At 35.7% G+C, this 22,840-nt stretch overlaps 1 long non-coding RNA gene across 2 annotated transcripts in view; it reads right to left on the bottom strand.

Moving 5' to 3' along the window:
• Window positions 1-821: 821 nt before the first annotated feature.
• LOC112209230 (uncharacterized) overlaps window positions 822-22,840 on the bottom strand; it is a 371,229-nt gene continuing 349,210 nt past the window's right edge. The window contains exon 4 of one of the 2 annotated variants that reach the window (XR_002943936.2): window positions 822-2,080. This is a non-coding gene — a long non-coding RNA (uncharacterized LOC112209230). Of the gene's footprint in view, window positions 2,081-22,497; window positions 22,579-22,840 lie in introns of those variants that run through there. The other variant, XR_008548041.1, reaches the window with a different exon arrangement.

The following is a 22,840-nucleotide window of genomic DNA, read 5'->3' as shown; positions in this document are numbered from 1 at the left end:
TTAAACTTAATGTCTGAATAACTGCCCTCTAGGCAGTGTCCGTATGTCATTTCCACTTAAGACTGCACATATAGTTACAACCTTCAATTCTATTTTTGTCTTTTTAATCATGCAGTATCCCCTCCAGAAAATAAATGTCATTCTTACATTACCATAATTTGAAGAGGGTTTAAAAAAGAGATTATTTATAAAAGTTGCATCACACTACAAAGAGACTGAGATAACCCAGGCCTAGTAAAAGCAGAATTGTAATCACCCTTGGTAGGCCCAAAGGAACAAAAAAGAAGAAATGATGACCAGAATACAGTCAGCTCTCTGTATCTGCATGTTCCTCATCTGCAGTTTCACCCAACTCTGGATAGAATACATATATATATATATATATATATGCATTTTTTTTCTTTGAGACGGAGTCTCGCTTTTGTTGTCCAGGCTGGAGTGCAGTGGTGCAATCTCAGCTCACTGCAACCACTGCCTCCCAGGTTCAAGCGATTCTCCTGCCTCAGCCTCCTGAGTAGGTGGGACTACAGGTGCATGTCACCATGACTGGCTAGTTTTTCGTATTTTTAGTAGAAGCGGGTTTCATCTTGTTAGCCAGGATGGTCTAGCTCTCCTGCCCTCGTGGTCCGCCCACCTCGGCCTCCCACAGTGCTGGGATTACAGGTGTGAGCCACCACACCTGTAAGGTGTGGCCAGAAAATATTTTTAATAACCCAATAAAAATAACAATGCCACAATAAAAATATATATATATAAAGTAGAGTATAACTACTTACATAGCATTTACTTCATAATGGGTATTTTAAATAATCTAGGGAAGACTTAAAGTATATGGGAAGATGTGTGTAGATTATACGCAAATACCATTTTATACAAGGAACTGAAAGTTTTGGTATCTGCAGTGAGGCAGGAGGGGAGTAGTGGTTGTAGAATCAACTTCTTGCGATCACTAATGGGCAACTACATAGAAGGAGCATTAAAATGAGCTAAAATAATCACCTCCATGCTAAGGTAGATAAAATTAATACTGCACCCAGGGATTTGTCAAGATAAATAGAAAGAAGAAATTGAAGATGTTGACAGCAATATCTATCGAGGTCATGTGTTGATGAGGAATTTAGCAGAATAAGAAAACTATAGTGTATCAAATATAGTCTACATCATTAGGTAAAGAGCTGCCAAAAAGAAGAAAAAGGAAAAGACATATAATTCTGCCATCTTTTCTCCAGCTCTGCAAGCGCCACATGTCTGAAAGATGCCACTAAATGCTGTTTGAGGACTCTAGCAAAAGGATGTAATCCTTAAGTAACTCAAAGTGTAACTGCACGGAAAAGGCGCTCAACTTTGCTGACATATAATACACGGATTGAGTTACAGTCATAATGCGACAGTTAAAGTTACAAGGAAGGTAATGAATAATTCAATTAAGTTTAATTTATATCCTCAAGTTACAGGGCTAGGCACTGTTCTAGATATCAAGATTTTTAAGTCCATGCCATTAAGTTTAATGGCAAAGAAAACATATGTTTGCACAGTACTAGAAAGAGTAGAAAATGCAAATTCTCAAAGGAAAGTACAGACAAAATATTATGTGCATTGGGAAGTGGGGTGGTTAGGGAAAGGAATTATCATATTGAGTTGTGGGGATGAGAAGTAATGTCATGAATAAGAAATCTGCAATTTCTGTGCATCCCCAACTCTGGTCATAATACCTGCTACATAGGTATACATGAAATATAGGCTGAGTGCCTAACTGAATGTGGTAGAGGTTGAGGAAAAATATAAGAAAGCATCCAAATGCATAAATGAGGAGCAGTAACATGCAACAAGGGACCCAAGTAGGGAATTGTGAGTGTGCTTTGGAGAGTAACAAATTGTACTTTAACAGCAACATACCTTGTGTAGGGACAAGGATGCCAGGTGTGTGGTTCTGCACTTTATGATGTTCAGCTGTGCTCTTCTAGACAAACCTTGTGCCCTGGTGTGCAAGGTGTGTCCATTCAGAGGAAGGAGACATTTTCTTCTCACAAGGGAAACCATGTGCTCCAGCCCAGATTTGTGCCTTCAGGTTTATATCCTCCTAGAATTGGCAGAAAAAAAAATGTATATATATATATATATATATATATATATATATATATATGTATTCTATCCACAGTTGGTTGAAACTGCAGATGAGGAACATGCAGATACAGACAGCTGACTGTATTCTGGTCATCATCTTTTGGCCTTTTAAAAATTTGTACAGCTGTGCTTGATATGCTAGTGGTGGCTTTGTGTAAGAAGGTAATGAGGAATTAATCTTAAAATAAAGCCACATAGCAGAAGATCTTGAGTATTCCTAGAAGATGTCTTCATAGTTCAGGAAGCAGTGAATAGCTAATCAGAGAGCATTTTTAGCAGAGGAGGCCTTTCTTGAAGCTGTAAATAGGAAGAGATGAGAATGGTGAAAATAGGTAGAGGAGCAGGTCATAGAGTCTTGACTTGGTATAAGAAAACAGTATATTTCTTAGATTAGACCCAGAGATTGTGATAACTCTGTGATGAACAAGTTTGGTCAAATGTGGATCCACATCTGCATTTCACACCATCTACATGTGAAATCCATATTTATGACTAATAGAAAAAATCACTTAACTATATATACATTTTATATAAACAAGACAAAAGTTGTACAATAAAACAAACATATTTATAAGACATTTTCTATAAACCTTCTACTGGCCAGCTTGGCTTTCAGGAGTACAAGGATGAATAAAACATAGTTCCTGCTATGGAGAATGAGAATAATTAACACACTAATATGCATCTTCTCTTGATGTTTCTGGAAACTATTTTAAATTAAATGTTTCCATATTGATGGCCAGGTGAGAGTATCTTTTACTACATTCTGTTTTGCCTAGTTCACTACTTTTTCACTTTTACACAAGAAAAAACACAGTTCAAAGTTGTGTAACAATAATTTTTATGAGATTTAAAGTTATATCTTATAAGTAACCAACTTTTAAGTGTATATGCAAACATAAGAAAAACTCATGCATATGTTACTCCTGATTCATAGGCTGGACTACCTTTAGCCTTTAGTTTACCACATTATTAACAGAAAGACCAAATTAAAGGAGACACATATTTAAGATATATGTCAGTCACTAAATTTTTCAGCAGGTATCACAAGTTATTTTTTATTTGAATATTATTTGTAATCAATTTATTTCCATTTCATTTGGATAACTTCTGCTGGCATCTGCAACAAAGTCAGAATTTGATTGAAGACAATTGGAATAAAGAGACCTCAGGTCAGGATGAGAATAGATTGGGGCATAATTCAAATTTGTGGTAGGAAGGAAAAGTTAGATATTTTTTATTTGTCCCTCCCAGTTTGCTGTTCACACTTTTCCTCTGTTTCCAAGCCAGAAGTCTCATCTGTGTGATCACAGCAGTTGACTTTCTGGCTTCCAGTAGGGTTTAGTCATGGAAAGGGTTTTTATTTTCCAAACTTCCTCTTTGCAGGGTCACCTTGAGTTGGCCATATTCCAATAGTGGCCTTCTCCATTGACTTTTACCTTAAGTACAATCACCTCTCACATCCACCAGAGATTGGTTGCAGAACCTTCCACAGATACCAAAACCTGCAGATGTCAGATCTCCCAGTCAACCCTCTGTATTCAAGAATTCTGCATCTATGGATACAGAACCCATGGATATGGACAGCCACCTGTATATAATACATTGTACAATGTGTATAGTACAAAATATATATATAGAGAGAGACAGAACATATATAATACATGTATATGAAATACATTCTCTCTAAATATGTATTGTTTGGTGAATGATGAAGTGACCAGCTATGAGCAGATGTTGATAAAGATTAAGGGAGAGAAAAAAAATAAGAAGATAATTCTAGTGCTAAATATATCAAAAAATATGAATTCCCAACCAACTCATTTTTAGTCTATCCTCAAACTCATTACCAGAGAGTATAATCAGTCCAACTAAGCAATAATACCTCATTAGGAATATACACAATTTTATTACTGGAATCTGTTATCATTCTTTTTTCCAGAAGGGATACTGAAGGGGAAAACAGATATACTAAATTCTCCAATTTCAAATCATTTTTGGCAGTTAGTAGGGAAGAAGCTACAAATAAATCACAGTAACTTAATCCCACCACCTTTTTTTCAATCACCTTCTAGCTTAACTACTCCCACAGTAGCTTGTCCATATTCAATGGACTCAAATGTGCCCCGCTCCCCTCCACCCATTTCTACTTCCCTATACATCAGTCTTTATCCTTGATATTATTTAAATGGCTTATGGAAAAGTCCTACATAGTGACTGGAAATTGGAGAAAATTATTGAACATCTGTGCTTCATTTTCTACTTCCCCATCTGTAAAACTCGATGTCATAATATTTATCATCTAATACCGCACAGAAGTGATATAAGAATTTATTGATGTTGGTAAGGAACACTGAGAAGTAGGGCACAGCAGAAGTATAAAATGCTGTCATTATTTCCTGACAGTCAGGTCAAGCTCTATAAATAATATGGTCAGGCTCTGAGAACCATATTATGGTCTATAATGACTTGCAGGTGGGCCTCACTCGAGAAACTTGGAGCTCTCATTCGAAAGTGTCGTGTCACTGAGGCTGGGTAAATGTCATCATGCACATTTTGTGGTGGTAGCCTTTCAACTCCATAACTCTGAAAATTAAGATTTTACTATCCCAACACCAATGAGAATGTACTGTGGTGAGGATACAAACTCCATTTTATTTTATTTTATTTTATTTTATTTTATTTTTATTCAACATAGACTTAATGGAGAACAATTATCCTAAAGGTTCATTACTTCATTCAACACATATTTATTGTGCACTTTCTTTGTTCTGTTCCTTTTCTAATGGCAGCATACAAGAAAATCATTTAAACTGAAACCTCTAAAACCACTTAATCAAATCTTACCTATAAAATGGAGTCTGTGGCCGGGCGCGGTGGCTCATGCCTGTAATCCCAGCATTTTGGGAGGCCGAGGCAGGTGGATCACCTGAGGTCAGGAGTTCAAGACCAGCCTGGCCGACATGGTGAAGACCCGTCTCTACTAAAAATACAAAAATTAGCCGGGCATGGTGATGGGCGCCTGTAGTCCCAGCCACTCAGGAGGCTGAAGCAAGAGAGTTGCTTGAACCTGGGAGGCAGAGGTTGCAGTGAGCCAAGATTGCGCCACTGCACTCCAGCCTGGGCAAAGAGCGAGACTCTGTCTCAAAAAAAAAAAAAAAATTGTTAATAGAGCATCTATTTTAAAGTATATGAGCTAACATGTATAAATACAATTTAAACTTCAAGATGAGAATTACTCACTGTGGAAAATGTTCTTACATGGCATTTAATTTACATTGTGAGTAAAGAAATATTACATTTATAAAATTTGAGTTGCAAGTTTCAAAACAATCAAGTTTTGAGTTATTATGTTTACAACATTATTTTGTGTATTTATGGTCCTTTATCCTAATAGTAGATTTCCTTTAACAACTTGGGTTATGAAACAAAAGCTATAAAGTAAAGCAAAGTTTAAAATTTTTCTCAAAAGTACAGAGGAAGTTAATGAATTTATAATGAAATCTGTTAATTGAAATTGATTTCTTTGACTAGTTTTGTAGATTTGAAGGAATAATCCTCATTGCTACACTTAACAATGAGACTACAGAAATGAAAGTTTTCCTTCTCTAGATATTGACACTAATGACTAAATTAAATATGCAAAATTATAGTAAAACAATCACAAAAGTAAAGTTGAAGAAAACCATGAGGAAAGAAAATGTTGGTGACTGATATGAACAAGTTTTATTTTTTATTTATTTTATAAAATGGTCTAATATTGTCAGTTATTGTATTAATGACTGAATATTAGTCATTGGAAAGATTTTTCAAACTGCTAAACAAAACTACCATTAAGTCACAGAAAATGCACAACACAAAACTGTGTTTCAAATGTGTCAGGTATCTTTCAAGGGAATAGATTACAAATCTTGTCTTGAGACTAAATAAATTAAATACCATAGGCCTTCAATATATTCTCAGATGCTTTGACATGTGGTTATTACATCATCTGCCTTCAAGGTGAAAGCAGAGGCTGAGAAGGAGCTTTGAATCATGTAATTATAGTAGTCATTTGCCACTTCGTGGGTCAGCAAAGTAATGTGAAGTGTCTCCAGCTCTCTAAGTAGATCAAAGGTCACTTGGTGTTTTCATAATTTTAGCTAAAAACGTCCCTGCCACTAGAACCAGAGTTTATACTTTCAGATCCCCTGACAAACAATGGGCTAAAATATGTGAGAACATTTATCAAATTGAGCATCATCCTAGAATGACCCCTTTTAAGGAAGCTTTCTTCAAGGCATTTATAGCAGAGGTCATTGTTAGATTACCTGTGACTCAGGGTATTATATCAATATGGAACTTCTGGAAAATCCTGAAGACTTAGGGGCAAAGGCTGTGTCCTCCATGTGCTCACTAAACAAAGCTACACTGACCTCTCAGACTACCTCTATACCTTCCATATCCTGCACTATTCTCCCTTGCCTCTTCTTCAGAGAGGGACAGCAATTGTTGCAGGTGCTGGAGAGACTGGTGAGCCAACAATAAAACACCTCACCAGGGAAAAATAGAAAAACAAGTCCCATTGGCTTGCCTATATCAAAGTATTTTTCTCCAGTGCAAGTGTCTGCATTTTACTTGACACTTTACCCAACAGAACTACATGGCAGGAGTCAAATAGAGAAAGAAAATCTCCTCCTTTCTGCCACATACACATACACACACACACACACACACACACACACACACACACACTTTAACTTCTACCACTACCCTATTCTTTCCTTTATTCTCAATCCAGTTTTATCCCCTGGTCTCTTCCTATAGAGAGAAGGAATTATCTGATGAATCACCTCAGAAAAAGGAGATCTTAACATTGCTTAAAGCTACTTACATTTGCACTTTAAAAGAACGTTCAAAATAACTAAAAATTAACTTTTTCCACAAAGGTTGGAAAAAATATGAATTACTAACAATATCCCAAGCATTGTGAATTTATTCCTTCAAAAAAATCACTGAATACTCACTTTGTCTAAATATTGAAAGATACTGGAGGATACAACAGTGAGCTAAAAAGACACATTCATTGCCCTCAGAAAGCTTCTACTCTAAGATGGGATATGGAAATTTATCACAATCCCCCCACTACAAAGGAGACAAGAGCTATGAGAGTTTCTATGAAGCTATCAGACTGAAACAGGGAGAATGTGGAAGACTATCCTAAAATGGGAAGACTGAGCTGAAATCTGAAAAGTTAAGAGGTAAATAAATAAAAATGTGTGTAACTCATGGACTTTAAAAAAGCATTTCTGGTGAAGCGTAGAGTAGGGGAGACCTTTGTACATTATGATATCAGAGATCGGATTATTCGCATAGTGTGGTCATGTAGGTTCATCATCCAAACCAAGGCACATTTGAAAATGAAACAGGTTCTTCCTAATAACAACAGGCACAGCTGGGGAAGGTACCAAGTAACTTGGGGACCTATAGTTGCCCTCATTATAGACCACCTTGAAGTTTCAGTGTTTATCCTAAAGGCAAAGGAGTGCCCCTAAAAAGGTTTAGCAGAAATAAAACAGGTTTGAACTTGCATGATACTCTGGCTGCACTGTGGAGAATGGATAGGAGGTAAAAAAATACGACGGCCGTTTATTCTAGGATGAGGGCATTTAAGGTAGTGAGGAATGGTGTTGAGGGAGAAAAACGTAACATGAGTAACTCCTGAGATTCTGTCTTATAACTGGGTAGATAGTAATCACATTTATTAAATAAGAAACCTAAAAGAACCAGCTTTAGGCTAGGTTTAGGCACAGGAGGAGGATGCCCATTCCAATTTTAGAGTTTAGGATGCCTTTGCGAGAAGAAATCATGTAAAATGAGTTAAAAATAAAGTATTTTGCAGATGAGAAGTCAGAGCAAGAGATAGAAATCAGTGAGTCATTTGCATATCAATGGTAATTGAAGCCATGCTCAAGGATACTGCCTAGAGAGAGTTCAAATAGAAGAAGAGAGGAGAAAAAATAATGAAGCCTTAAGGTATTCCAGCTTTTAGAATGGATGAGTATAGGAGAATGCCACTGCAAAAGACTAAAAAACAGCTGCTTATGAGGTATAGGAAAACTAGCACAGGATGATGTTTTGGAAGCAAAGGTAACAGAGTAGCTGAGAGGGGAAACAGCAATGATGAGAACTGACATAGGTCAAGTAAAGTGAAGACTGAAATAATGTTATTTATTTATTTATCAAAATGGGGCTTAAGGGCATGGATTTGGTAAATGAATCCCTCTTACTTCATTTACTGGCTGGGTACCCTAGAGAAAGCCACATAAACTCTCTTCATCAGTTTCCCCATTTATAAAATGAGGATAATGATGCCAACCTACTCAAGGACTATTTTGAGCAGTGTTTATCAAAGTGTGCCCTGTGGACATGTGGGGATCCCAGAGGTATTTTCGGGAGCTTTGTGAAGTCAAAACTACTTCCATAATAATGTTTAGACATTATTTGCCCTTGACTCTCACAAACCAAGGTAGTAACCCTAAAATGTATTATCATTGTATTCCTCTCATAATCCATTTGCAGTTAAAAAAAAGCCATTTTCCTTTAAGGATGTTATTGGTGAATCACTAAATAGTAAAAATATTAATTTTATTATATCTTGATCTTTTATGTTGTATAATGACATATCCAAACCCTGCCAAGATATGCATATCTCAGTAAACCGACATTTTTCAAATAATGCATGATGTTCCAAAATTGTACATGGGTAAAAATATTCATTCAATGTGCAAAATGTTCCAATGGATTCAAATGTAACCGACTATGAAAAATTTATTGACATGATTTCAGACTCAACATTGGAAATAACCTTTAGCTTATTGAAATTATCCTTCATTTTCTAACTAGATATCTAAACGAAGCTGGAACTCTTCATATGCTTTCTGAAAACCTCAAAATTACAACAGATTGAATGCAAAGGAAGATAGGGAAGTCTAGTTGTTTTCCTTATGTAAACCATTTCCTTGGTTTTCCCTTGTAAACCTAGCATTACAAAGATCTGAAAAATTTTAAACAGTGTAACTCTTTTCATGACATTGTTTTTATGTTGGAAATATTTTATTTTTTATTAAAAATGTTATTTAGGTTAGCATGTAATGGATTCATCATTATGGTTGTTAAAAAATTAGTAAATAAATAGTTTAAATTGTCTTAATTTTATTTTCTAATGTGAAACACAAATAATCAAAAAAGCCTACATAAACAGAAGGTGTTTGTTTTTCAGTAGTTTCATGAGTATAAAAGAATTCTGAGACTGAAAACTTTGAGAATCACTGGTTTGGAGGATTTCGCAAAGTATGAGTTAATTCTTGTAAAGTACTTAAAACTGTTTCAAAATTCTATGTATGTATGTTGATAAATAGACAATGAACAAGTAGACAGAAAAATGAAAGGTAGGTAGATAGGCAGGTAGACAGAAACACAATCATTGATTAAAATAGCTAATCTGTTTTTGCAGGAATATTGAGGATGCTCACACATATAGAAGAGAGAGAGGAATATCTTGGAAACACAAACATCACCCATAGGCAAAGCAATTTTCTACCTCCTCTAGAATTTGAGCCTGTATGAAAATACTGATGTGTTATTTCATTTGCTATCATGTAGATGTGTCCTGATGCCTCTTGTAAAGAGAAAACAGGAGAAAAAAAATCAATGCAAGAAAAACCAAAGATTTGATAGGGCAGTGTGATAAAGACAGAAGCTTCAATGAGAATTCCGTAAGATAAGTCAGTGTTTCCGAGAACGAAAAGCACTCTGAGAAACAGAACGCAGACACTTCATTTTAAAATAAAGTCTCCTAATCTGATTTTCTCTGTGAGAGAAATCAGTTTCTTCTCTTTATCCTAGCAGAGTCCTTGAATGTACCTGCTGTTTATAGCTATAAAGTAAGTCACATAGACAAAAAGCCTCTTTCTCATTTCTCTGAGTCAAGGGTTGATCTTTTCATCTGAAAATCCATCAGTAGATACTAAAGAAATTTGAAAACCTATGAAAAGAAAATGGCTCATGGTACATGATAAATGCATTCATGGAAGCATTTAAATATATTCAAATTATGTATCTGGCAGTCTGGAACTCTAACACCCCATGTCTTCTAACACCCCAGGGGTGAGGAAAGACAAAAGAGAGTGGTCCTTATTCTTTTGTGAGAAGGAGAGTCATTAGTCCTTTGAGAATCTAGAAATCTGTGGACAGTTGCCCCAGAAGAAGATGCAGGGGCATAGTTTTTTTAACGTAGTTTCAAGGAAGTTCACACCCTACCTAAAGACCATCATCCATAAGTCTTCCAAAGGATGACTAGAATCAAGAAAGATAATTTAGGAGCAAAATTGACACTTCTAGCCCCATTCTCCACTAAGTTACTCTAGATTAACACATTATAAGCAGTCTCTGAGTTAATCCTCATATTCTGAGTCTCTGTATTAATCCTCATACAGATAAGGATTAATAAAAGGATAAATTGTGGTCATGGGACAAAACACTTTTTTGGACCAGTTCCCTCAATTCACATAAGGAGAAATTAAAATCTAGAGATGTTAAAAGTCTTTCTCAGAGTTACAAAATCTATCATAGAACTAACTAACTTTTCTCACACTCTTGTTTGTTCTCAAGTCTCCTAAAAATAGTTACATATATTCAATGCATAAAAAAGATTACTATCTACACACTACTGTATTCTAATCTAGGAACATACATTATCAAAGCTGGAAGACTATTTAGGTAGGGAAGGAAGATGTTTCAAATCAGGAAATGAAGAGCACAGTGGTAAAATAAAAGTTAGTGAGTTACAATTAAATAGCAGCAATTGCATCCACAAGTTATAGAAAACAACATCACAAGAATGAGCCAAATACACTGGAGATGCATAATTGCTTGGATCAGTCACTGAAAATTGTAACCATTTGTTAAATTTAAACTGCTTTTGTATCAGTCAAATTCATAGCAGAAAAAAAAGATATTACATCAAAAGGGGTAACTGATGAGAGGTATCAAAGGGACTATTTATAAACATGGGTAGTGTCAAGGTAAACCAAGAAGAGATGGTGCAGAATATCAGGGCTTGCGATATGGGGATCCATTACACTTTTAGGACTGAAGGAGCAGCTGCTGTAAAGGAATGCAGTAGGTAGGAGCTGTGGGAGTGAATGCCCCCTACCTCACTCTCCTTTCACCCTCTAATCTCCTGCCCATGCCTAACTTGATCAAACCAGAAGCCAGAAGGCAAGTGTACCTATTGATGCATTTCACAATAACAGCACCTCTATGACTAAACAAAGTGGAGAATGGTGGATCTGCAGGGATAAATACCTGGAAAATCCCTGAAGCACAGTGTTGGATCCTCTCAAGCTGTAGGAAACTCAGAGCTATTCCTTGGAACCGACCAAGTTCTGTGCATAAAACCTTATACTTCCTTTAAGGAAAGGCACTGAATAGAGTGAACAACTTGACTCCGTATTCAATGTACACTAATGCAGTGTTAGAAATCACCTTAAGCTAATGGGCTGTGGAAGGAATACAAGGATCCCATGCTGTGTTTCAAAATCTAACATTACCAGGCAATTGTAGGAGATCAAATAGTGCTTCCTAAAGGAGCTGCTGCATGAAAGAATAATGTTCAGCCTTGTAGTGTCCTAAGAGAAACTCTAGATTGCAGAACTTATGAATAAAGTAAGTGATTGAGGAGGGAGGGGAAGAGTCCACCCCCAAGATTATTGCTTGCTACTTCTCAAAAAGAATCACATGGATATTGATTAGTAGTCTCCTAGAATTGCATTCTCCTAAGGCTATTGGGAGTTCAAGACTGATAAGGGAAAGTTGGTGGAAGCAGCTGACAGAACTATAATACCCAGCTCTCACATTAGCAAAAAGGTTTTTTTTCTGAAAGTTATCCAAAAGCCTAAGGCAGCTGATAATGCCTGGGATGAAAGATCCAAAGCAAGGGGCCATCTGACTCTGCTGGGACTAAGAAAGGCCTTAAGCCCATAGGGCATTGCTCACATACCTATCTTCCCACCCCTTGCCCATTCTTGAAGACCACAATAAAGAGAAATAGGGCTGTAATCCTTACTGTTTCAGTATCTCTGGCAAGAGGACAAAAGCTGTCCAAATGTCTTATGAGACAAAGAGGAACAGTACTAGCCTGTTGGAAATTTGGAATCCCAAATGAATACTGAAGTCAACCTTCAGATTACCAGTAGTGAGAGGCACATGAAAGAGGTTTGGATGTCATTTTACTTTGTAGTTCTGACCTTAGTCAAAATAGATGTTGATATTCAAACTGAAGTATAATCCCTCACTGCTATTCTTACTTAAAACTTGAATAACTTCAGCAAATTGGGCAGACAGGTGCCTAATGAAGCTGATATTTATAAATCAGCATTTTTCTTCACAGGACTATGGACCCCAATACATCTCTTCTAATTGGAATCAAGTTTCCTGATCAGGACTCCTGTGGCCTTTTCTAAGCCATATGTTCAGAGTACATGGAATCAGTCCACTATGCCAGCTGTGTTCTTATTATGTGAAATGCACTATAGTTTGGAAAGCATGCTTGATACAGATTATTCCAGGTTAGCAGAGCATGCCAACAAACGTGTATGTGTAAACATGCGAGGTGAACTTAATCACTGGGAGAGTAGGTGTTGGATGGGGTATTCAAACAAGTGAATTTTCAGAACAAAGACTACTTCTAATTGTAAATAGAGTTACCTTCAAGAAAATGTAGAAGAGAATGTTGTTTTTTTACATAAGTTGAAAGTCAATGGAAATCATTGGTGATCTTAGTTATATAAGCCCAGCATAATCTACCTAGCTGTATTTAAGATGCAACAAAAATGGAGGGAAAATACTCTCATATTACTGTGAGATAAAAAAAAATTTAAAACTCTGTGAGTCAAATTTGAAAAGAAAATTTAAGTCAATCTTATTAATATGTAAGATTATTCACTTCATCTCCCTGGAAAAATATGCACCCCCCTCCCCATTGTCATCTGGTTGTGGCATGTGACTCTTGGTGCCCTTCCTTGCCTTGTTAAACTCAGGCATAGACAAGTGATTTGTTTAGGCCAGTGAAATGTCACTGCTGAGCAGAAGTTGTAAGAGCTAGCATGTGAGTTGCTACATCTCTTTCTTCTCTTTGGAACAAGTGGTAATATTCTAGATAGAGGCGGATCTCGGCCAAAGTTCTGGAGTGAATATGCTGAACAGTAGCTTACCAGCGATGGATGCATACCACAAAGAAAAACTACATTTTGTTATTGTAAACCACTGAGATTGTTCAGGTTGTTTGTAACCTCAGCATAATCTAACCTATTTTGTCAAATGTAATGATGTCTTGGAAAATTCATGTTAAGAAAAATGACTTTTTAATCTTTTTTCCCCCACTATTGATGAAATTTTAAATAGCCTGTATTCTTTATTGTGCTTCTAAATGAGGGGATGCATCCAATCAAAAAGTCTGAAAGAAATCATACAGTCACTCTAAAGGCACTTAAGACAGTTCACCCAGGTAAAATTACATTAAACTGCTTATGATTATTATTGTGTATGCTCCTTACACTTTCCAGCAACTTCTTATAAAGCAGCTACAAAATATTTACCAAATAGTTAAGTATGAAAATAAGATGCCAGGCCGGGCGCAGTGGCTCACTCCTGTAATCCCAGCACATTGTGAGGCCGAGGCGGGTGGATCATCTGAGGTCAGGAGTTTCAGACCAGCCTGGCCAACATGGTGAAACCCCGTCTCTACTAAAAATACAAAAATTAGCCAGGCGTGGTGGCAGGCACCTGTAATTGCAGCTACCCAGGAGGCTGAGGTGGGAGAATCGCTTGAACCCGGGAGTTGAAGGTTGCAGTGAGCCGAGATTGCATCATTGCACTCCAGCCTGGGTGACAAGAGCGAAATTCCGTCGGAAAAAAAGAAAAGAAATAAAAGACAAAAGAAAGAAAATAAGATGCCAGTCATCTTTAGTGTCACTTATTACCAGAAGTCTAAGGATTATATATAAGTCTGTCAAATAAATGCAAAGAAGCCAGGAGATGTAAATTCAGCCTGAATTTTGGCTAGTGACTAGACTCCATATTTTAGGATAACTGAGCTATCCAAAGTTGGAGATTATTTACTATAGATGAATTCAAATACCCAAAGAAAATTCAGATTTAAAAAAGCAAGTTTCTAATCAACAAGAATGCATTTGGAATTCAATATTTCACCACATTAATATGATTACATGTGTTTTTCAAGGCATTATCTTAGACCTTTCAAAGATAAATAAAGCACTGTGGACAGTATAAAGAATATGCCCACAGGAGTCAGATAGGGATGGACATAAATTCCCTCTTGAGGACAGGCACAATGGCTCATGTCTGTAATCCCTGCACTTTGGGAGGCTGAGGCAGGTGGATCAACTGAGGTCAGGAGTTCGAGACCAGCCTGACCAATATGATGAAACCCCATCTCTACTAAAAATACAAAAATTAGCTGGATGTGGTGGAGGTGCCTGTAATTCCAGCTACCCAGAAGGCTGGGGCAGGAGAATCTCCTGAACCTGGGACGTGGAGGTTGCAGTGAGCCGAGATCATGCTGTTGCACTCCAGCCTGGGTGACAAAAGGAAAATTCCGTCTCAATAAATAAATAAATAAATAATTCCCTCTTGACCTCTTACAAGCTCCATGACCTTGAATAAATTCTGTTTCCTCATCACTAAAATGGGAATAATAGCCACTGTACCGCTCCATTTTTGCATTGCTATAAAGAAACACCTGACGCTGGGTAATTTATAAAGAAAAGAGGGTTAATTGGCTCATGGTTTTGCAGGCTGTACACAAAGCATAGTACCAACATCTGTTTCTAGTGAGGCTTCAGGAAGCTTCCAATCATGCGAGAAGGGGGATTGAAGTGGGGGAGGCGTGGGTCCCAGACTTTTAAACAACCAAATCTCATGTGAACTAACTGAGTGAGAACTCATTTATCACCAAGGAGATGGTGTTAAATCAATCATGAAGGGTTCACCTCCCATGATCCAGTCATCTCTTTCCAGACCCCACTTCCAACATTGGGGATGACCTGTCAACATGGGATTTGAAGGGAACAAACATCCAAACCATATCAGCTATTCATAGGGTTGGTGTAAATATTAAATAAAGTATAAAATTCAGCTATAAAAATGAACGCAATATTACATGAGTTCACTTTATATTAATGTATGTATCCCAAACTATATTTTTATTAATAATAATTATTAAATAAACTTATGGAATGTAACATTTGTTTGACACCCTCTCTGTGCCAGACTCTGTTCTAGGTACTTGGGATGCATAAGTAATCAAAATAAACAACTCCCTACCCACGTGCAGCATGCATTACAATAGGGAAAGAGAGAACTACTAAGAAAAGTATATATTGTGTTAGGTGGTGAAATGCCATGAGAAAACAACTGAGCACAGATGTAAAAGAGTAAGGTGTGGTACTTTTTTTTTTTTTTTTTTTGAGACGGAGTCTCCCTCTGTCACCCAGGCTGCAGTGCAGTGGTGCAGTCTTGGCTCACTGCAAGCTCTGCCTCCTGGGTTCACCTCATTCTCCTGCATCAGCCTCCCAAGTAGCTGGGACTACAGGTGCCCACCACCACACATGGCTAATCTTTGTATTTTTAGTAGAGACGGGGGCTTCACCATATTGGCCAGGCTGGTCTTGAACTCCTGACCTTGTGATCTGCCTGCCTTGGCCTCCCAAAGTGCTGGGATTATAGGCATGAGCCACCGCGCCCAGCCAGGGTGTGGTATTTTTAAATAGGGTTATCATGTGGATCTTTCTGAGAAGATGAGCTTTAAGTAATGATTTGAAAAGATAACAGGTAAAAAATAGTAATAAAATATCTTCTAGAATAAAAGCTCAATATTGTACATTATCATGAATCAAAAGCTAAATATTTATTCATAGGCAGAATGAAGGACATATACTCATCTGGCCTCAAAACTTCTCTTTCACAGGGACACACTGCAGAAACACTGAGCAGCAGTCTGCAGGCTTACTTCATGGCAGCTTAGAGAAAGGAAATGATATGCCCAGTTAATCTTTAATATATAATTTCCTTACTGCTGGGACACAGCAGAATGTAGTAAATAGTCCCAGAGAAGTACACTCTGGAGCATAATGCCCTTTTAGTAGGAGGCCTGGTGTCAGTCTATTTGAGGAAATATGTGAAGAAGAAGCAATTGTGCAACCTGTATAGGGAGGAATCCTACATCTCCAAGCTTGTAAGAGTCTAAAAATCCCTTAAACAGCACATATATGAGAGAAAATTAAAAGTAAACATGGGCTCTGGACTTCACTATATGTCACTAGGGAGCTTTCTTTCATCTTTTGGTTGTCACATTAAACCACAGTGGGTCCCAGGCTGAATCCTAAACTTACTGTAAACCAGGAACTGACCTAGGCCCAAGGGAGGAAAAAATAAAATAAAAAATCACTAAGCATATCCCAGGCTTCCCAAGCCTTCCATAGCCCACTTTAAACCTCACACCTCTCTTAGTATTGAAATAGCCAACCACTTTGTTCTACCCATTCCATCCCTCTCACCACTTGAAAAAATAAAATGGCTGAAAGATTTGGTGACCCCTGGGTGAGAGAGAAATTCACAGGCTGTATATTTGCATTCTTTCATCCTGAATATCTGGCTCAACATAACCACTGAAAAGTCAGCTAAGGTGGTACTTCAGAGGCTAAAAGGAACAGGCAGTGCAACACTCAAAATTGATTTGCCCCCTGGGGATCTAACTCTTCTGCAATGCTCATTAAAACTTAACTTAAAATTTTAAAGGGTTTAGAAAACCCTTTTAAAAACATTTTCCAGTGTGACCTCACTCCAACTGACTGTCCTGCTTGGTTAAGCTTACTGTGGAGGGAATGGAATTTTTCTGCTGGGTTGCAAAGGATTGCATAGACAAAGGGAATAGTTAAAATGCTTTTACTTGTGTTAAAATTGATTGAACAAGCATAGAGGTTCCAAATCTCCCTAATTAAGCTCTGAAATGGCTTCTGCATTCTTTTTTGAAACCAGGGGGAATTCCCTTGAAATGAACAAATATTTCCTGTGGTTAAGTATTCATTAAAATGAGCAATAGAGAATGAGCACAGTATCTAATATCAAGAGAAAAACTGTAAAATGAAAAAGGATGGATAAATAAGAAATTAATAATCTAGGATTTTGGCAGCTGGACCAAATTGTCACCTGTTGTTCTGTTTTTCTAATTATTCTCACTGTAATTTACTCAGCTGTGCCTATAATTCTCAAGTATATATGAAGTTAATACAGGAGTTAAAGTTGTTAAGGTCAAGCTAACTGTTTATTTTACTTACAACCATTTGAATAAAAGATAATATTCATTTTTGTGAGAAATTTCAAAGAATAAGAGATTTAGTACTTTGTAAGGGGAAAAAAGTAAATACGTAACAGATTTGTACATTATGTAAGGTACAATTTAGTAGTTCACTGTCTTTTATTCTTGAACCCAAAGTGTTGAATTCAGTATAGTAATTCAATTCAAATTCTGGATTTTTATTCGCTAATATTAATCCATAATTTTAAAAAGTGATGCTTAAAACAAATTAAAACAAAGCTTTGTCTAAAAGAAAGTTTCACATACAATTTGCTCTACATGGAAATTTACTTGTTCTTCACCTAATTTATATTTATCATAAAATTATTTTGCAATGTAAAATTCAAATATAGCCATTAAATATTGAAAAACTACACAAAAATATCTCCCCAAAATATCATTGAAGTATCTGATTTAATTCAAAGAGCTAAACAGCCATTTCTTCCTCATCAAACACACACACTCATACACACACATTCACATACAAATATATACTATGTATGTTTGTGATCATTAAAACAATAAACCTGTGACATTCTGGCATTGAATAAGGTGCAATTAAATTCTTTATTTTAAATGCCTAACAGCTATAGAATATCTCAACTTGAGCAGTAGTTGTTTAACCCAGATGCCTATACTTTGTCTTAATTTTGAAAATGTATAGTGCTGAGACAAAAAGAAAAAAAAACTGTGTAGTGAGGCCCTATTTTTGATAAGATAGACCTTAAAGTTTTCCTAATTTCTGTCATAGGACAAAAATTAGTTTAGCAGACTAAAACTTATGCTGAAATGAGATGAAATATTACAATTTTCTGTCTCTGAAATAAGGAAGTTAAAGACATATTTGTGCAAAAGAGAGATCATATTTAATAAGTATTCTTAGCACGATAAAAATGGAGGTATCCTATTTATATCTGATTTAGTTTTTTAGGATGAAAATTACCTAAAACTGCAAATTAGAGCAATAACTTTGTGGTGAACAGTTCTTATTTACTACACACCATTTTCTAGAGCTTCCTTTACTTTATATTTCAGAATTTTCTACTTTCTATTTCACGGAGTTTGTTCCCTGCTGTCTTGGTAATGACTGACAGCTATCATTAAGCACTAATCATTTAAAAGTCAGAAGATTAAAGGTAGAATAGTTTTTCTTTGGGGGAGGGGATATAATTTTGAACAAGATGGCAGACAGAAACAAATTGTGGAAGCTGTGTTTCACAAAGAACACACAGCTTTTGAAAATTTCTGTCAAAACACCTGTTGGAAGCAAAACTATATGTAGTTCCAGTTTTCTCAACCAGAGTGTACAGAAGATAGAGACCTATGTGAAATAAAAGCGGCTTGGCCAGCAGAAAGTGTTTAAGCTATAACAAAACTGTATTCTTAGCAATTTTCTCTTATTTACATATTTTTGACACATAATGTCAATTGTAGGAAGAAAAGACCACATCTCAATTCCTCATATAATTGAGGAAAACATCAGTAAGCACTAGCTTCAAAAACATAGTAATTGTTTCTCTAGCTTTTGTCCCTTTACAGGTACATAGGAATAAAGAAAAACTCAATTCCAATGTCTTTGAACTTCTTGACAGGTATAGAATATTTGAACATGAGCTGTATTTGTTTAGCCCAGATGTATGACACTGAAATGTGCTACATTAGAAGGCAGACGAATGTGGAAACTTGCAGCACACGGAGATTTGACCATAAGTTCACTGTTTGTCCCATGAATGAGGCACTCATTTTATATTCAGGATTTGTGGGAAAGACTGTCTTTCTGGATTATGACTAAAGACAAGTAACACTTGCTGGGTCAGTGAGAAAAGTGTTAGCACTATTGGTGCCACTTCAGAGAATATTAATGTATGGAAATTAAAAAAGTTGGTCTGTCTGAGTCATTTGAGTACTGGGTTAGAAAGCCAATGGATAGAAAAAAAAAATGACCTTCAAACTCAGGAGATAGCTTTAAAAAATGAGAGCAGGGCAGTGGGAGCAGTGAAATAATTATTTACAAGTATTTACTATCACAACAAGAAAACACAATAGATAATCATTCTAAGAAATCATCTTTTAGATAGAAATAGAAAACTTTTATATCCAATTTTAGCTTTTCATTTGTTGCAAGAAAAAAACAAATATTATGTTTCTCATGATATAGTTTGACAAAACCCACAATTAATTATAGCTTTAAAAAATTATTAAAATGCCTTTGACCCTATATCCTATTGTTGTATATATTACCTATCTAGTTCTAAATTTTTGAAATTAAGATTAATGATTCTTTATTAGTAATTACACTTTTTTGTTTATGAAATGACTCACAAGTAAGATGTAAGTATAATTCTTAAGAGAAAAATATTAATGGCACAACACAATAATTGCCATAAAATTTATCAGAGAACTGTAAATACCACACAAGTAATGACTCTCTGCCATGTGTTTTATGTGGTATTCATCCTCAGTAGAGAAAATACCTGCCTCTATGTTAATATGATAAAAGACATGCCAACAAAGGCCCCATATAAAAGAGTTGAAGTGCATCATGACAATATGCTAGGACAACATAAGGCTGTGTATAATTGGGTGCTAATGTGTGTATGAAATCAAATTCATATAGGCAATTCTCTCTCTTGTGCCCTTAGTCAAATTTTAGCTTTGATTGTTCTAATAGTTCTACTTTGGAAGGAGTGACTGAAAGTCATAGAATGTCTTGCCTCAATCTGCATTTCAAACAAACTAAGCCACAGATATTAACAGAAAAATAATGATAATAAATTAAAATTTACTACTGCTTGTGCATTTTTATCCATTACTTAAGAATGAAGGGATTCCAGGGTGGGCAGGGAGTGGGAATGAAGCGATGGACAGTTTAATATTAGATTTGAAAAAGAGAAAATAAGTGCACTCAGGCTTAATTTTCCATATGATTAAAAAATAAATGTCACATTATAAAATACATGTATCTCTACTAACCTTTGTGAATATTCTTTCTGTCCAATTCAACACTATCATTACCAGGCACAATATCCTCTGAGTGCCAGGACAGTCTGCTAACTTGGAATTCTTCAATTAAGCCTCTTAATTGGACCTACAAGGGCACTGGAATTTAGAATATGAAAGGAATGGACCATTTGGGAATAAAATCTTAAAATAACATCTTACCTAATTATTATTCATATTTCATTGTGAAAGTTACATTTGGGATACTATTACATCAATCTGCATGGTTTACGAAAACACACTTTAGAGGTGCCTGAAAGGCTCTTTATCCTTTAAAGCATCAGTTCAGGGTTTTCCATTTCCCCGGAGATAATTGATGCCAATCCAATGTCACAGAGGAAACAATTTCTTTTTTTACACCAGGTCATGGGTGAATCTAAATGTCATAAGCTGATTTCCCCGTTGATCAATTAAGGTGCTGTACTTGACCCACTTTCAAATATATATATATATATATATATATATATATATATATATATATGCATAACGCTAACTTTCCAATATAATTTACATAACAAATATATTGTAAAACTTTAAATTCTCTCTACCTTTAATATTTTACCTCAATGGCATTGTTGAACAGACGGCTTCAGAGCAAATATTTTGTAAAAATATTTATCGGACTAATATACTTTAATTCTTGAGAAACTCCTGTCTGTATGCTTATGTATCAATGAATAACTGCTAAAGTATATTTTTATTTCACTATAATCTACCTTTTCTCCAGAATTAATAAATACAAATGTTTAATACTTTCTAAATTATATTATCTAAATTTATTTAAAACCTTTTACATTTTCAGCATTTCTTATTCTATTTTTGACATTCATAGAAAAGGCATTGCAAATCACTACTTAGATCATAACTGAATAAGATCTATTTCATAAAAAGCAGCATTCTAAAGTCAACTAGAATTTTTGGAATTAATTATGCACACAGATATGGGCTATGTTGATCATATAATTTGTAGTCTAACCCAGGATATTTTAGAGTGAAAACAGGTGCTAATAATATGTACACAGTCATAAAAGTTGTAAACCAGGGGAGAAATATGGTCACATTGGGAAGAACAAATGGTTGTGAGGCAAAATATTTGTTTGGTATGTGCGCAAACATTTAGAGTAGAATCAGCTTTTCAAGAAAACATATGAATTGAGAAAAATGAAAAAGTGACAGACTATTGCTTTTTCCAGCTTTCAGGGTTTATGACAGAAACACAAAATCAGGACTTTGTGTAAATTATATCGGTGATGATACCATCTCTTCCCACTCAGTCAATTCATAATATATTCTCATTTTGAAACTATTTTAAAGTAGGGAGGAAATCTTTATCCAATTGTTTTATCCTTCCATTTTTATAATTTTATGGGTGACACTGACAGATAAATGAATTGATCATCAACATTTTAATCAAGGTAATCACTATTATGTGTAGATAATAGAAAATCATGTTCATGGGAATCACAATTGTCATAGCATAAATTAATTATTTATTTAACCCATCCTTCTCTTGAGAAAATGATGGGTCACAATTAATAGAAAAGTAATATTGTGTTCAAAGTAAACAACAGTAATTCATAATAATTCACATTGTCTCAAGATAGACAACATACAACAGTTCCCAAAACATTGTAAACAAAATGTATTGTTTTAAAGAGCATACTTTAAAAAAATCCTTTACACATCTGATACGATGAAATTTCCTAGAAATTCGTATATCTTTTGCAAAAAGACTTTGGTCTCTATCTCATCACGAACATCTAAAAAACAAGTAGAACATTTAATTGAAACTATTACAGGCAATGAGGGGTCTTCAGTAATTTCGTGAAACAGAATTTCACTAAAATTTTTTGTCAGAAAAATAAACGGGATTTTGTGGTAATGCACAAACTCTAATGAAATAACTGATGTAAAGTAATTCGGTGCTATAGATTTGCAACTTACCCCACTATGGTTGGCTGCAGCAAGGTTGCCTCATGCAATGCAGCAGACACATTGTCAGGCACGTGCTTTAGTCTGAATCTGTTTTCTCTTTCCTGCAGGGTGTTGAGTGAAAATGAAAACTCATAATTTATATCAGAGAAAACAGAGATCAATAAGGAGATCAAGAGTTGCACACCTCTCAAATTGTTCACTCTGTTGAGTGCTGATAACTTATAGTGGAGAAGTGAAACTGAAGTCAAATGCGGCTTTGAAGTACTCCACTTAACTACACTCAAATGTGATAAATGAGTAGTTCTCATAAGCATAGTACATTGTAGATGATATATATATATACGTGTATACATATATATGTAT

The sequence above is a fragment of the Pan troglodytes genome, chromosome 4 (assembly GCF_028858775.2).
Source record: "Pan troglodytes isolate AG18354 chromosome 4, NHGRI_mPanTro3-v2.0_pri, whole genome shotgun sequence".
Classification (NCBI taxonomy): Eukaryota; Metazoa; Chordata; class Mammalia; order Primates; family Hominidae; genus Pan; species Pan troglodytes.
Note: the sequence above shows the minus strand (reverse complement) of the source record. Positions and strands in the feature narration are given on the sequence as shown.